This window comes from Protopterus annectens, chromosome 12.part0 (genome assembly GCF_019279795.1).
Source record: "Protopterus annectens isolate FY-2018-M chromosome 12.part0, PAN1.0, whole genome shotgun sequence".
Lineage (NCBI taxonomy): Eukaryota > Metazoa > Chordata > Ceratodontiformes > Protopteridae > Protopterus > Protopterus annectens.
Window position 1 is genome coordinate 1,312,460,109 of NC_056746.1, and position 14,287 is coordinate 1,312,474,395.

The 14,287-nt window shown below is 40.8% G+C and overlaps 1 long non-coding RNA gene across 1 annotated transcript in view; it reads right to left on the reverse strand.

Moving 5' to 3' along the window:
* Nucleotides 1-2,706: 2,706 nt before the first annotated feature.
* The window catches only part of LOC122817167, a 39,631-nt gene continuing 28,050 nt past the window's right edge, over nucleotides 2,707-14,287 (reverse strand). Inside the window, exon 2 of the long non-coding RNA XR_006367156.1 lies at nucleotides 2,707-5,963. This is a non-coding gene — a long non-coding RNA (uncharacterized LOC122817167). The remainder of the gene's footprint in view (nucleotides 5,964-14,287) is intronic.

Below are 14,287 nucleotides of genomic sequence, written 5' to 3' on the forward strand. Positions count from 1 at the left end.
GCTTTGTTAGAAATTTTCAGCAGGGTCAGTTTCCCCAAGAGAAATTGTCAGGTGCGCCAATTTTTTATCAGGACTTGCTAGCTTGGCTGTGGGGTAAAGCTACCAAGACCACCCCCAGACTAATGGTCTTATGGAGAGGTTAAACTCTGCACTAAAGATGTTTTGGGCATTTGCAGACCAGTTTGAGAGAGTGGGACAAAATTGTCCCCATCTGCTGTTTGCATACAGGCACCCCAGGAATCCATAGGTTTTTCACCCTTTGTTTTGTGGTCATAGGGTGAGTGGGCCTTTAGATTTGATTCATGATGAGTGGGAGGGTGTGTGAATCCCACAAGGAGGAGGCTGTGGCATACATCCTAAACCGGAATATATTGTAACCGAAGATATTGGAAGAGAAGGTTAATCTCACTCCAGTTAACTTTGAAGAGAGTCTGAAATTAAATTAACTGGTTTAAGCCACAAAGAATGTATCCTACAGTTCTTATTGCAGCCAGAAACAAAGTGTCTGAAAACCAGGAGTAGGAATCTTACTGCATTGTACTTGGGGGTGAATTAATTGCTACACTGGAAGGGTGGGAGTTTTTGAAATGGTTTTACACCTTGCAGATGCTATAGCAAAGCTGTGTGTATTATGATAAGTGCTAGATTCTGATCAATTTCTTGTAAAGGGGGTAGTGAGAGAACCAGAAGTCAGATGACCAGATGTGATGTCACTAAATTCAGAAAAAAGTCCCACACAGACAGTGTGCAGCCCAACTGAAGCATTTTCTTTCATTCATAAGATTCTGCACTGAAATTATATTAGAGCCAATTGAAAGAAGTCTCAAGGTAGTCTGTTTTTGAAACCTGACAAAGAATGATCCCTCACCCAGTTCATCTTAAAGTAGCAAACCGTAGTTCTTTAGATCCATCAGGAAAATAGTGATACAAGTTATTCTATATTGGTGTGAATCTTTACATCAGTGTTTCCTGTGATAGTTACAATAAACATGAGTTTCAATTCAGTATTTTCATGTTCTACTAAACATATTTAAGCTTTTCATTATGGCTTGTCTTTTAGAGAGTATTTTAACCTTTGAGAGTACTATTGGGTGACACTGGCCACTCCTGAAAGCTTTGCTGCACTGGTCAAACACTACCACTTGTATTAGTGCTAATTTGTCAGTATAATCTGGTACCCTTGTAAGAGGCTTTGAGGTGTTCTGGTGGCAATATCTACCTTATAATCTGGGCAAAAGGGGCATAGCTAGTAAATCTGTGCCAGCCTTTCCAGTTCATGAGAAGTGTGCATCAGCTAGTTGGAGCAAGGACAGAGCACTTTCACAGAAAGTGATGGATCACTGTTTAGAAGTCTTGGCAGAGGACCCTGCTATGCCAGTAGGGAGTCTTATTTGGGGCCTGGATAAAGAGGGGAAACCCAGGGCAGGAGCATTTCCCCTGTGTGCTCTTAGGTGAAACTGCTTGGTGCAGGGAACTGCATCTGGAAATGCTGCATCTTTCTGTTCTAAGTGAACATCCCTCACTGGTGTCTGTAGTGAAGATTGTAGCTCCTTGACTATTGGTCCAGAAAGGGTCATCACTACTTCCATGAAGGGATTAGATTTCTCCCCTTCCTTTCCCTTACTACCCTATGTTAAGAACTTATTACTACTTTAGCTGCAGTGTCATATCCTGTTTACTTCCACACGACTATGGGAAGTCCTAATTACGGACTTATCAAAAAAAAAAAACAGTTTGGGTTTTATTAACTTACAGTAGTCTATTTCTTTCATTGATCTTAATAGGTCTGTCCATCTCTATTAAATCAAGTAACTCCTCTAAGCTGAGCACATTCTATAGAATGCCTACAGGAAGTGGACAGCAGAGAAAGTTAGAGCATCTTCCTGTGCCACATTCTCTTCAGTTTCATTCTGTCGCTGTTTTATATGGGAACTTACTGATCTATCACTCCAACATTGTCTGTGCCAGAGATGCCAAAGTTTCCTATGCCTCCCCTTTGTGAAATTCCAACTGACCATTTGTACTTGTTTCCTATGGAAGGCTCCAAAGTATCAAGTGGGAAACAAAGACATTTCTCTAAATTAAATCCCTCACTTCACAGGTACTAACAACCTCAACTTCTATTTCTTTGACTTCTCTATTACTAATCCCCTTTTCTACTTATCCTCTTTGGTTTCTTATTTTTCATGTCTGGATGCCTGTATTTCTCTTCAAATACATCTTTGGTGCTGCCATTAGTTTTGCTTTTTCCTTTATGTAAATATACCATATAAAATTTCCCATATTTCCTCAGATTTTTCTGAATTTACTTTGGTGACTCATTACATCCATTGCGAAGTAACAAGACTTTCTACACTAAATCCTTCACTGTACAAGTATTCCATAACTGGAAGGTGTTTTTTTTTTTAACTTATACTTTTACTAATCTTCTGCTCTACATTCCCTCTGTGATCTTATTTTTATTGTGAAATGTTCCACATCTGGATACCTCTGCCTCCCTTTTTCAAATAGAGCTACTTTTTGTATTCATTAATTTGGCTTTCACCTTTGCATAAATATTGCACTGTATCATCTTTCCCTTGTCCATATAGTTTTATAGCTTTCAAAATAAATCTCGATTGTTCTTTAAATTTTTTACACTTAGTCAGATGCTTCTTCCCAAGAAGGTTTTTGTTTAAAAAAAAAAAAAGTGTTTAATACAACAGCTTTAAAGTGAAGCTTCCGACAAGTTTTCTTGTGAAAGTATTTTTTCCTCTAATCTTTGTACATCTTGCACCTGGGAATTCTGGGCTTCTTGCATAATAGGAAAAATGCATAACTTATCCTCAACAGTCCACTACCTTTAGGGCTCTTTTTTGGCACACCAGTTGTAATTTGTGGACTGCTACTTCCTTCAACAGAACCCCCCTCTTCCTGTGCCAGGCCTGGTCACATTGGAGTGTTACATCTTGAGGATTCTCCACAGCAATTTCTCCAGTCCTGCCATAAAATACACCTACCAAGACTGGTTACTTTATCTTTGGTTTTGTGCACCCAGCAGTCTACTTGTTTCTAACTTACTTCTAGGATACACGCTATAAAAATAGTCTACAGACCAGTGTTTGCTTGGTGAGATGTGAAAAACAAGGTCCTGAGGAACCTCAAGACTTTAGGATGAATTAAATTCCAGCAATACTACTCTTCGTTGCTTGCTGATTTACCTCTCCATTCGGACCCCAAATGTCTGTTTGTGGAAAGAGCCCTTGATAAATTCCAACTCAGTTTGTCCACTGTTTTCAGCACCCAAACCTATTAACATTACCTTGTCCATTGCAAATGAACTGTCAAACATCTGCCTACCTTCTACAAATCTACAGCAATTGATCCATGTCTGTCACTGGCAATATCTTTGCCATTCACTTTGTAATGATGATTCAGACTGAATAGGTCTGTATGACACTGGATTTTTTTTTCCTTTTGTGGTACATCAAACATTACTGCTTTTTTGCAAGTTCAAGCTATATCCCTTCCTAGAAAAAAGGAAATAAATAGCTTAAAAGGATTAGCCAGACTTCTATTACCTCTGTTCCTCCCCCCCAACACTTCTATTGGAATTCCATCACTAACAGGGGATTTATCCATATTTTGATTACCCATTCTTCCTTTAAATTTCAAATGCTTTTATTTTAATACTCTTTCTACTTCTAACCCCCCCCCAAAAATGTAATTTTCTTATATGCATTGCCATTTCCTGTGTGCTACTCAATCTATAAATCTTCTTTAAATCCTATTCTATAATTAACTGTATTCAGTATTTCTTCCTGGATACACTTCTACCCTACCATTCACAATTCCAGATTTATCCTGTTGAACTTTTGATGCCTCAAACATTGAGCCAACAATGTTGCTAGTTATTTTAGACCAATAGCTTTATGTCCATTCATGTTTTCCAAATACTATGTAGACACTTATATTTCACTATGTAGACACTTATATTTTTCTTCAACCTGTTTTGATATGCTTAACTGATACCTACTGTGGCTATTTGATATAAAATTTACTTTCATTGGGACCACATCTCTTACCTTCAGTTTATAATTCCCAGTTTTCTGCAATGTTTTTACTGCTTAAGTTCAAATATAATAGCATTTCAGTTAATATTTGATTTAGCATCATTAAAAGATTACTTTTAAAAATGAAGTGGAAAATGCCATTTATCACCACAGTACACATTTACATGCCTGCAAAACTTGATTGCATGTGTGCAAGGTCTGACAATCTCCAGATGTACTTTTATGGTTCATATTCATTTCAATATTTAACATTGAAATCAGAGTCAGGAACCACATTTCACTGAAAACTGTACATTCCATTTCTCTTATTTTATTGCATGCCTATATTTCTCTGCATTATCTACCCTTAGTCAGTAGACTAAGGTATGTTGCCCCCTCAACAGGCATCATTTCCTACAGTGTTCCAATCTTCTGCTACTTTGATGCATTCTTGATAAATTAAATTCTTGCATATTTACTCACTAATTTTGAGCGAATTAGGAGCATAGTATAAATTTACACCCCTCAGCAACTTCAACACTACACATCTGTCTTGCATGTGTTCAATTGTTAAATATATACCCTTTTAATATTAAGATCCCTTTATTTCACTTGTCTTATTCCAGCAAACATCACTTTTTTCACAAAGGCTTTCATTCTTCATTTTCCAGGTCTGTTTCCTGTAGCATTATTACTTGTGCATTACTATTGTAAATATACATAAATACCTTCTAATTTTCTTAGGCTCCCTTATGTCCACATGAGAAAAGCAATTTGTGCCATAATAAAAATTACTTCATTTAAACTTACATTATCTGTTTATTACAAACTGGTCCTCGCCTGCTTTCACTTTTCTTGCACCGATTACATTTGTCTCAACCCAGATTTCTTTTGAAAACACATTTTCCCTCCTTCCTTCTACATATTTTACTTATTTTACAAAATCAGAACTGGTACTCTATACAAAGTTGTGCAAGCCTTGTTCGGGTTTGTCATTCAAACTATTTAGCAGAACAGCCATTATAAATCAGATTCGATTTTCTGCCTGCAACCTTTGTTCTATTCTTATGTTCCTATATACCCAGATACTTCAGATGCTGCAACATGTTTTTAAATCATGGTATCCAGACACAGCAACTCCATTCTCTTGCAGACTAGCTGAGCTGTAGGAAGCTAGTCCTTTCAAAAGCACTAGAAACATGCCAGTCTGTACAAATGTCAACAAAACAGTAATTTGTTTTGTAATTACATATTTTAAAGTTACAACAGTTAGATGTGTACATGTTTTACATTTCAAGTTTACCAAACTTCATTCAACAAATCTTCTGTTTCCTATGCATTACTTTGTGAATATTGCTATCTAGCCCTTTATCAAATAGGCACACAAGTTTGCATGCATGCCCAGCTCTGTTTTACACTATCTATTGGTTTCTATCACACAACAGTCACTACCCATTTCATTCATTGGTCCTTTACTTCTCTTAGTCCTACACTAGACCTTTATTAAAAGCAGAAACATGACAAGTTTGCATTTTTGAAAACAGGGACTTTAACAGCATAAGTCTAGTAGGTTAAATATAATCTTAAATAAATTGACAATACATTTATATTAAATAGTAATTTCATACAGCTGTTCAGTGTCTCAGAATGCAATCCACATTTTAAGGCTACCACATACTTTTCCATATAAACATTTATCCTGTTTTTAAAAGAGGATTGCATTGCTTTTATGGAGTTTTTTTGAAAACCATTTCACGTCCTCAGTTTTATTTATCATTTTCTTTTTGGAAGAGGCCGTTCAGGAAATCCTTCCTTTGAATTATCCACCACTGGCTTTTCTACACTAGTTGCTTGTGCCCTCATCACCTTCCACCATCTCCAGCTGTTCTGTCTGTGCCAGTTCATCCTGTGCCTAATGAAGTTTTAATACATCTAGATAGATAAGTAAAGCAGGATACAAGTTAGAATGAAAATTCATTTCTCTACAGTCTTACAGAAGGAAAAAGCATTTGAGATACTCATCCATGTAAACCCTTGTATTTCCAACTTTGACTTCTATTCCTCTGCAAAATAGAAAACAATGTTTAAATCAATCATGCTCATGCCTAAGGTGTACCACTTAATACAGACTTCAATTAGACAGAAAGTTGAATGGCTGACTAGTCATATCTTGTCCAACAATATCTACAAGATGTATTTCTAGAATGGTAAGATACATTTTGGGGAGGTGGACAGGATCAAATATTGAAACTGCACACATTTTAAACATGGGAATTAAGAAAGGAGATGAAGAGGACTGCAATTAGGGGTACACAGAAAACTGTCAGACCTAGGTATTTGAGTAGAGTGAAAGAAACTATTATCAGTCTATAATAGCTTATTTAGTTACAGATAAATGTTTTCAAGTTTACAATTTTCATAATTGATAATATTTTAGTCATACAATGTTTCATAATTCATATGAGTATTTACAACATTAGATCAGATGTAGTTTGTTAGTATGATGTTCATCAGGAAGGTAAAAATAGTTTGTAGTTCCTGTTTACACAATACAAAGTTCGTTACATCAGTCTAATATATTGGGAACAATGAGAACACAATATATAATAACATTTTTAAATGTCAAGATGTTTTTTGTACATATTTAGATAGTATTGTATTATTTTTATTTATGTTTTTGTATATACATGAAACAATTATGGAGAACTTCATGACATCATATCCTGTTTAAAGGGTTTATAAGACATGTGTTGGGGAGGGCACGTGTTCTTGTTTCTGAAGTTCACGTTTTTAAATAAAGTGAAAGAAAGCGTTAATTCATACTAGCCTCTATTGTATCCTTCATCCACTTAGCTGTGTTTAATTTCCTATTTCCAGTAGAGTGAAAGGCAATAGAATGGGAAGAGGTAAAAAAATACACTGAATACTGGCTACAGACTCCCCTTTCAAAGGCTGATACTGTAGGCAAAGAGAAATGAATAGAAGGATCCAAAGTGAAAGAGATTAGGATGTGTAAATTGTTGCATGATAACTATAAGTACAGTTTACACTTACCATAAATGTAGATGATAGAGTATTCACTGTTGCAGTCATTACATTTGGGTTATTCTGCTGTCCAGTTGCCCGGGAGGGAGACAGAGAATCTTCTCCATCAGTCTTCTCAGGAACCCTGCAAGGTGCCTGTGTAATATATCTTTGGGGTCATGTATCCCCATGGTGCTGCATAAGGTGGGTGCACCCTGGCTTGCAAGTGAACATGCCCCCAAACTCCTTTAACCCTGCTTGAATTTCCGAAACCTACATAGGGGATAGCTGTGGGGACATGCTACCCCTTCCACCAACATGTCAGTTTGAGCCTCACTGAAATTAGTCACTAGATCTCCTCAGACTCCTACCATCCACTGCAAATGCTCAGCACAAGGGCCTCCCTATCATTGTAAGGTTTCATCATGTTAATGTACAATTTCTGCCCCTGGCTAGGCAGTTCTACCATGTACTTAGACCTTCCTTCCTACCTTGTAGGTTCCCTCCCAAGCTGCCTGCAGCTTAGGAATGAGAACCATTACCTGCTGCCCTACAGCATAAACTTTAGCTCAAGCATTTGTCTGCTGTTGGGCTTCTGGCACGTTCTCCTGGGCAAGTCCATGAGTTCCCCTGAGCCTTGTCCTGACATTTAGGACATATGCCACAGACTCCTTTTCAGATTCACACTCCCCTCATCTCAAATAAAAAGTGTAGAAGTCCTGCTCACCCCATGCCCATACAGCATCTCAAAATGGTGAAAAAGCTGTGGATTCCTGGGGCATCTCTGTAAGCAAACAGGGTGCAAATATTTGTCCCACTCCCTCTTAAACTGGTCTGCAAAAACTCATCTAGAGCTTAAACTCTCAACATTAGTCTAAGGATGGTAGGGGTGGTCCAAGTGCTTCACACCACAGTACTCCCAGACAAGCCAGCAGGTAGAAATTGGCACCAGTCAGTATTTATTTTGGGAAACTGACCCTGCTGAAAACCTCAAAGCATTTGCCTCAATGGAGGGAAGAGCCACGGCCTCAGTATCTGGTAGCATAATCTACCGCTACTAGGATAGACATTTTCCCTGTGGAACTTGGGGTACTCAAAAAGCCCCACAATAACCATAGTTACCCTCTGAAATGGCTCAAAGCAAAGGAGCTTTCACCTTGTCTCCTGCCTTGCCTACCCTTTGGCACTGCTCTCTGGTCCTGAAGTAGTTACATCTCTGGAAATCCCAGGCCAATAGAGGTTCTGCATAACACATCTTTGTATTTATGCCCATATGATCTGCAGAGGGAATATCATGGGCTGGGCTCGAAGTGCCAGACAGTTGAGGGCTAGAGGAGGATACAGCAGTTGGTAGTGCCCTCCTCAGGGGTCCACTCTATATATAGCAACTGTCCCAGTAAACAGATTTCCCATGACAATCTCTTGTCTGGCTACCTCCCTTAGGCCTTGTAATGTAGGGTCTGAGACCTGAGCCAGTTTCAACTTTCTTTGTAACCCTTCCCAGCTCCCCTTCCACAAGGAAGTCTGGTATTCTCTGACAGCAGGGTTTCACTGTCAGCCCAAGTACTACTCACCTCTGCCCAATAGAAGCTCTGTACTTTGGCTCACCTTTAGTCTTACTGCTACAGGGTAGCTTCTCTCCCTGAAGTAACCACCTCACCAATCCTGGCTGCAAGTGTATGGTCTGGGTCGCCCCCAGCCTACCAGACTTGCATGCTTGTCTCCAAGCCTGACAGCATGTAACTGCATACACACAAGGTACTGCATTATCAAAACCATTTGATAGACGTCTGCAGAGATTTCTTCAAACATCTACTTGCCTTTTCCACCCTCCCAGTCCAGGTGAACCCTAGCCAAAGGTATTTGGAATGGGATCACTCTACACTCACACACTCTACACTCACACACTCTACACTCACACACTCTACACTCACACACTCTACACTCACACACTCTACACTCACACACTCTACACTCACACACTCTACACTCACACACTCTACACTCACACACTCTACACTCACACACTCTACACTCACACACTCTACACTCACACACTCTACACTCACACTCCCTACACTCACACACTCTACACTCACACACTCTACACTCACACACTCTACACTCACACACTCTACACTCACACACACTCTACACTCACACACTCTACACTCACACACTCTACACTCACACACTCCTCACACTCACACACTCTACACTCACACACTCTACACTCACACACTCTACACTCACACACTCTACACTCACACACTCTACACTCACACACTCTACACTCACACACTCTACACTCACACACTCTACACTCACACACTTCTACACTCACACACACTCTACACTCACACACTCTACACTCACACACTCTACACTCACACACTCTACACTCACACACTCTACACTCACACACTCTACACTCACACACTCTACACTCACACACTCTACACTCACACACTCTACACTCACACACTCTACACTCACACACTCTACACTCACACACTCTACACTCACACACTCTACACTCACACACTCTACACTCACACTCTACACTCACACACTCTACACTCACACACTCTACACTCACACACTCTACACTCACACACTCTACACTCACACACTCTACACTCACACACTCACACACTCTACACTCACACACTCTACACTCACACACTCTACACTCACACACTCAAAGGGGATCCAATGTCTGCCTGGGATGACATGCTGGACAAGCCATGCTGCTTCGCAAGAGACGGCTTGCACCTGTCACCCCTAGGCTTCCAGATATTGGCAAAGGCTCTTGCCACCCCCATAGTGCCTTTTTTAGGCAAGGCTGAAATTCTAAACCTACCACCCTAGAACACAAAAAAGGAAAAAAACTAAGGGTAATGCTGCTCAATGCCAGAAGTCTCAATATGCATGCACTCTAGGCCCTTCTCAGTATGGAGAAAATCAATGTCTATGCTGTGACAGAAACATGGTTCAAGGCTCCTGAGAGCACCCTAGCACTATCAGGTTTCACCTCATATCATGCATTCCAGCCCCAAAATCCAAACACCAAGAAAGGAGGGGGGTGTCCATATTCATAAAGGACACCCACACCTCAAGGTTGGTGGCAACGCACGATGCATTGGAGACCATCCAGGTGCAATTAACCATAGGCAAGACTGCTCTGCAATTTGTAGCATGTTACAGGCCACCCTCTCAAACTCAGGAACCTCACATGGCTTTCCTGAAAACATTGGAGGGGATAAATGTATCTCCAAATACCATCATACTAGGTGACTTCAACTACCCTAATATAGACTGGGAACACTACTCAAGCCCAAAACACTCTAGCCCAAAGGTTCCTGGAGTTCATAAACTCAAATGCCATGGAACAACTAGTCACCATCCCCACAAGAGGAGAAAACATACTTGATCTCATCATCACAAACATGGGAGCACAATGTTCAACACCGGAAGTATACCCCTCACTGGTGAGATCAGATCATAAACTAATCTCGCTGGAGGTCCTCATCCCCGCCCCCACCTGAAATAAGACCAGTGAAAATCTTCTCAAAGCCGACTTCACAATTCTAAAAACTAGTGTGGTCTCCTTCAAGGCCCCTGAGCCAATGGTAAACATTACTCAAACCGCTGAATCACTTACAAATGCCTTCTACCGGCACCTACAGGACTGCATGGATCAGGCAATCCCGAACAAAACTAAGACTCTTTGTACCAAAGGCAAGCGTCCAGTCTGGTGGACCCCAGCCATAAACAAGCTCTACAACAAAAGGAAGAAGCTACAAGATAGAGCAAAACCCTTGAAAGGTAAGACACCTTTGATCATAAGTAAAAAACTAAGAGCTCTCATAAAATCATCCAAGGCAAATTGAGAGAAAAATCGCCAAGGACTCAAGACAATCATAAGGCCTTCTTTAGCTATGTTAGAAACCTAGGAGGAAACTCCCAGATATGCTCAGAATTAGTTCTGAATGTGAAGATTACTGAACCTACACACATTGCCAACATACTGGCTGACTGTTTCAGTGCAAACTTCTCCCCCCCCCAAAAGGAGAGATATCTATACCAGAGGATTGTAGCCCCCCAAACATCTCCAACACCCAGGTGAGAACTGCTCTCTCCAAGGCAAAAAAAACACAGCATCCATGGGACCGGATGGTGTCCCCGGCTGTGTGCTCCACGAACTCAATGAGGAATTAAACCCGCATGTAGGACAGTTGTTTAATCTTAGCCTCACCTCAGGATACATACCCAAGGAGTGGCGCACGGCGACCGTGGTCCCACTTCACAAGGGCGGTGCCTCCACCGACCCTGGAAATTACCGTCCCATTAGCTTGACAAGCCTCATCTGCAAAGCCATGGAGGGGATCATAATGGAACTCATAAATAAAGACATAGGGAACTTGAAGACTTTGGATCCAACCCAGTTTGGCTTTGTCAAAGGCAGATCATGCCTTTTAAACTTGGTTGACTTTTTTGAGACAATCACCAAGGCCATTGACAAGGGAAAGGCAGTCCATACAGCCTACCTCGACCTGGCAAAGGCCTTCGACAATACCCCACTCGGGTATCATCGAAAAACTCAGCTTGAATGTAAACCCATACATCACAAGATGGGTTGCAAACTGGCTAAGTGACAGAACCCACAGGGTTAGAGTTGCTGGAGACATGTCAGACTCAAAGCCTGTCACAAGTGGTGTCCCACAGGGCTCAGTCCTGGGTCCACTCTTGTTCGGCATCTACTTTTCTGAAGTACAAGCAAACACAGGAGGGTTACGGCTGACAAAGTTTGCAGATGACTGCAAACTGGGCGCCATAGTCAAAAACACATCTGACAGATATCCTTCAGAAGGGCCTCACAGAAACGGATAACTGGTGCCAGAGCCATGGCCTAAAGTTAAATGCCAAGAAATGCATAGTCATACCCTTTGGGAAAAACAAGGTTACCCTTAGCTACCATATAGGTGGCAATCCACTGAGCACAAAAGAAATCAGGGATCTGGGGACCCAGGCTGACAGTAGCCTTGTTTGACACTCATGTTGCTAAAGTAGTTAGGAAAACCTTCTACATTGCCCACCTGATCATGAAGGGATTCACATCTAGATTAAGGGAGGTCATCGTCCCCCTGTACTCCCTCAGACCTATGATCGAGTACAATGCCCCATTCGGAATGTATCTGACGCGACACCTGCAGCAGCTGGAAAGGCCCCAAAAGGACCTGTGCCTGACAAGGCCATGTCAAACCCAGATTTGATGAATATGCTTCCTCAAAAAATCTAGATCCCTCAGAACCACAAGGGCGGGAGACAAACCTTGACACTGTTATTAATAGAACGTGCTGGAGGGACAGATTCATCACCCAGAGACTCCCTATGCTGTGGAACAAAATCCCGGTACATGTGAGGCAGAGCACCTCGCTGGCCTTGTTCAAGAGGAATCTTGACCAATGGATGGGAGATTGCAGATATACCCCAGGGATTACTTCAGTGTCACTGCTTGTCAGAGGCACAGCAAAATAATAGGCATAGTTTTAAAGCGGTGGCGAAAGCCACATAACTATGGGCTAGGCTTATAAATGCCCTTGGGCAGATAGCCTAGTATGAACCTATGAACCTAACCTATGAACCTAAAAGTTCATAACCAAAAGGATCAAGGGTCTCCAACACAAGTCTTATTCTGCCAGACTAAAGAAACTTCAGCTCTATTCAGTAGCATACCGCCTGCTCAGAGGTGATCTCTGCCTGACGTACAAGGCCATGTCCAATCAGGATCAGATGAACATGCTCCACCTCAAAAAATCCAAATCCATCAGGACCACGAGAGCTACAGACTTAAACCTCGGCACAAGTATGAATAGGACATGCTGGTGGGATAGATTCATAACCGAGGCTTCCCATGCTTTGGAACAGGATCCTAGTTCGTATTAGGCAGAGCCCCTCACTGACTCGAGAAATCTTGATGAGTGGATGGGAGATCGTAAGTTTACCCCAGGGGTCACATCTGTGTCACTGCTAGACAGGGGCACAGTATTCTAGATTTATTCTGTACATTTTTGTACCATTTCATGGGGTGGCAAAAGCCACATCACTATGGCTAGGCTTACAAATGCCCCAGGGCAGATAGTATATATATATATATATATATATATATATATATATATATATATATATATATATATATATATATATATATATAAATATATATATAAATATATATAAGAGAAACCACTACCCCTAGGGCGAGAACTGGAGAGCAAACAATACTGTGCTCCGACAATCAAAGCTTTCAAGATAAAATTTACTCAAAGGTGGCGTCCGTGAGCATACACCAATCTGTAACAATTAAGTGTATTTAAGGATGACATCCAACTGTCGACTTAGTATACTGCTTCTCAACTCACATAAAGCCACTAAACATAGCTTCCATAGATGTACATTTCATATTGCCACCATAAAAACTGGAGAAAGATAAGACAAGGAAATAAGAACTGTCTCTACCGTGCTGCTGGAGCTTCCGAAACAAATAACACATCCGTTCCAAAAATATTCACTGATAAGTCCACCGGAGTTCAGTTACACCATTCGGTTCGTACTACAAGAGCTTCCCAAGCAAAAACACATCCGCTTCAAGGATTCTCACTGATAATTCCACAAAAGTTCGATTACACCATTCGGTTTTAATCAAGAAAAAAGTTTAATAGTGAGCGCTTTCACGGCTATCAGAAGCCGCTTCTTCAGACAAACAAGGTTGCGCCGATAAGGCGCAGAATTTATACATAATCTAGCAAACTTTAAAATCTCTTCCCACACACCACTACAAAAACGCATCGAACCCTCCGAGAAAGGATACGAGACCACAACTACTGTTTGGCCAGAGAGGAGGAATATAGTGCCTTGGCAAAACACACACTCAGAGAAGGTCCAATGCACACATTCCTTTATCAAGTTCTCCAAATAGTTGAACCCAGCATAAGACTAGGTGATTTAACCAATCTAACTGAGCAGGCTGAATTAAAATGGATATGCAGGTTAGCTGCTCACAAGGACAAGGGCTTAAATGAAGTACTGTCAATAAAACCATACTTGAAGGGGAGACCATTGAGATAATCGGTCGATCCTTCTATCATTATAATCATCTTAAATTAGGAAACAGTATATTCTATGCTTAGTTTATAATGATGCCTCCAAGCTAGGAGGAGGTTAGTCACATA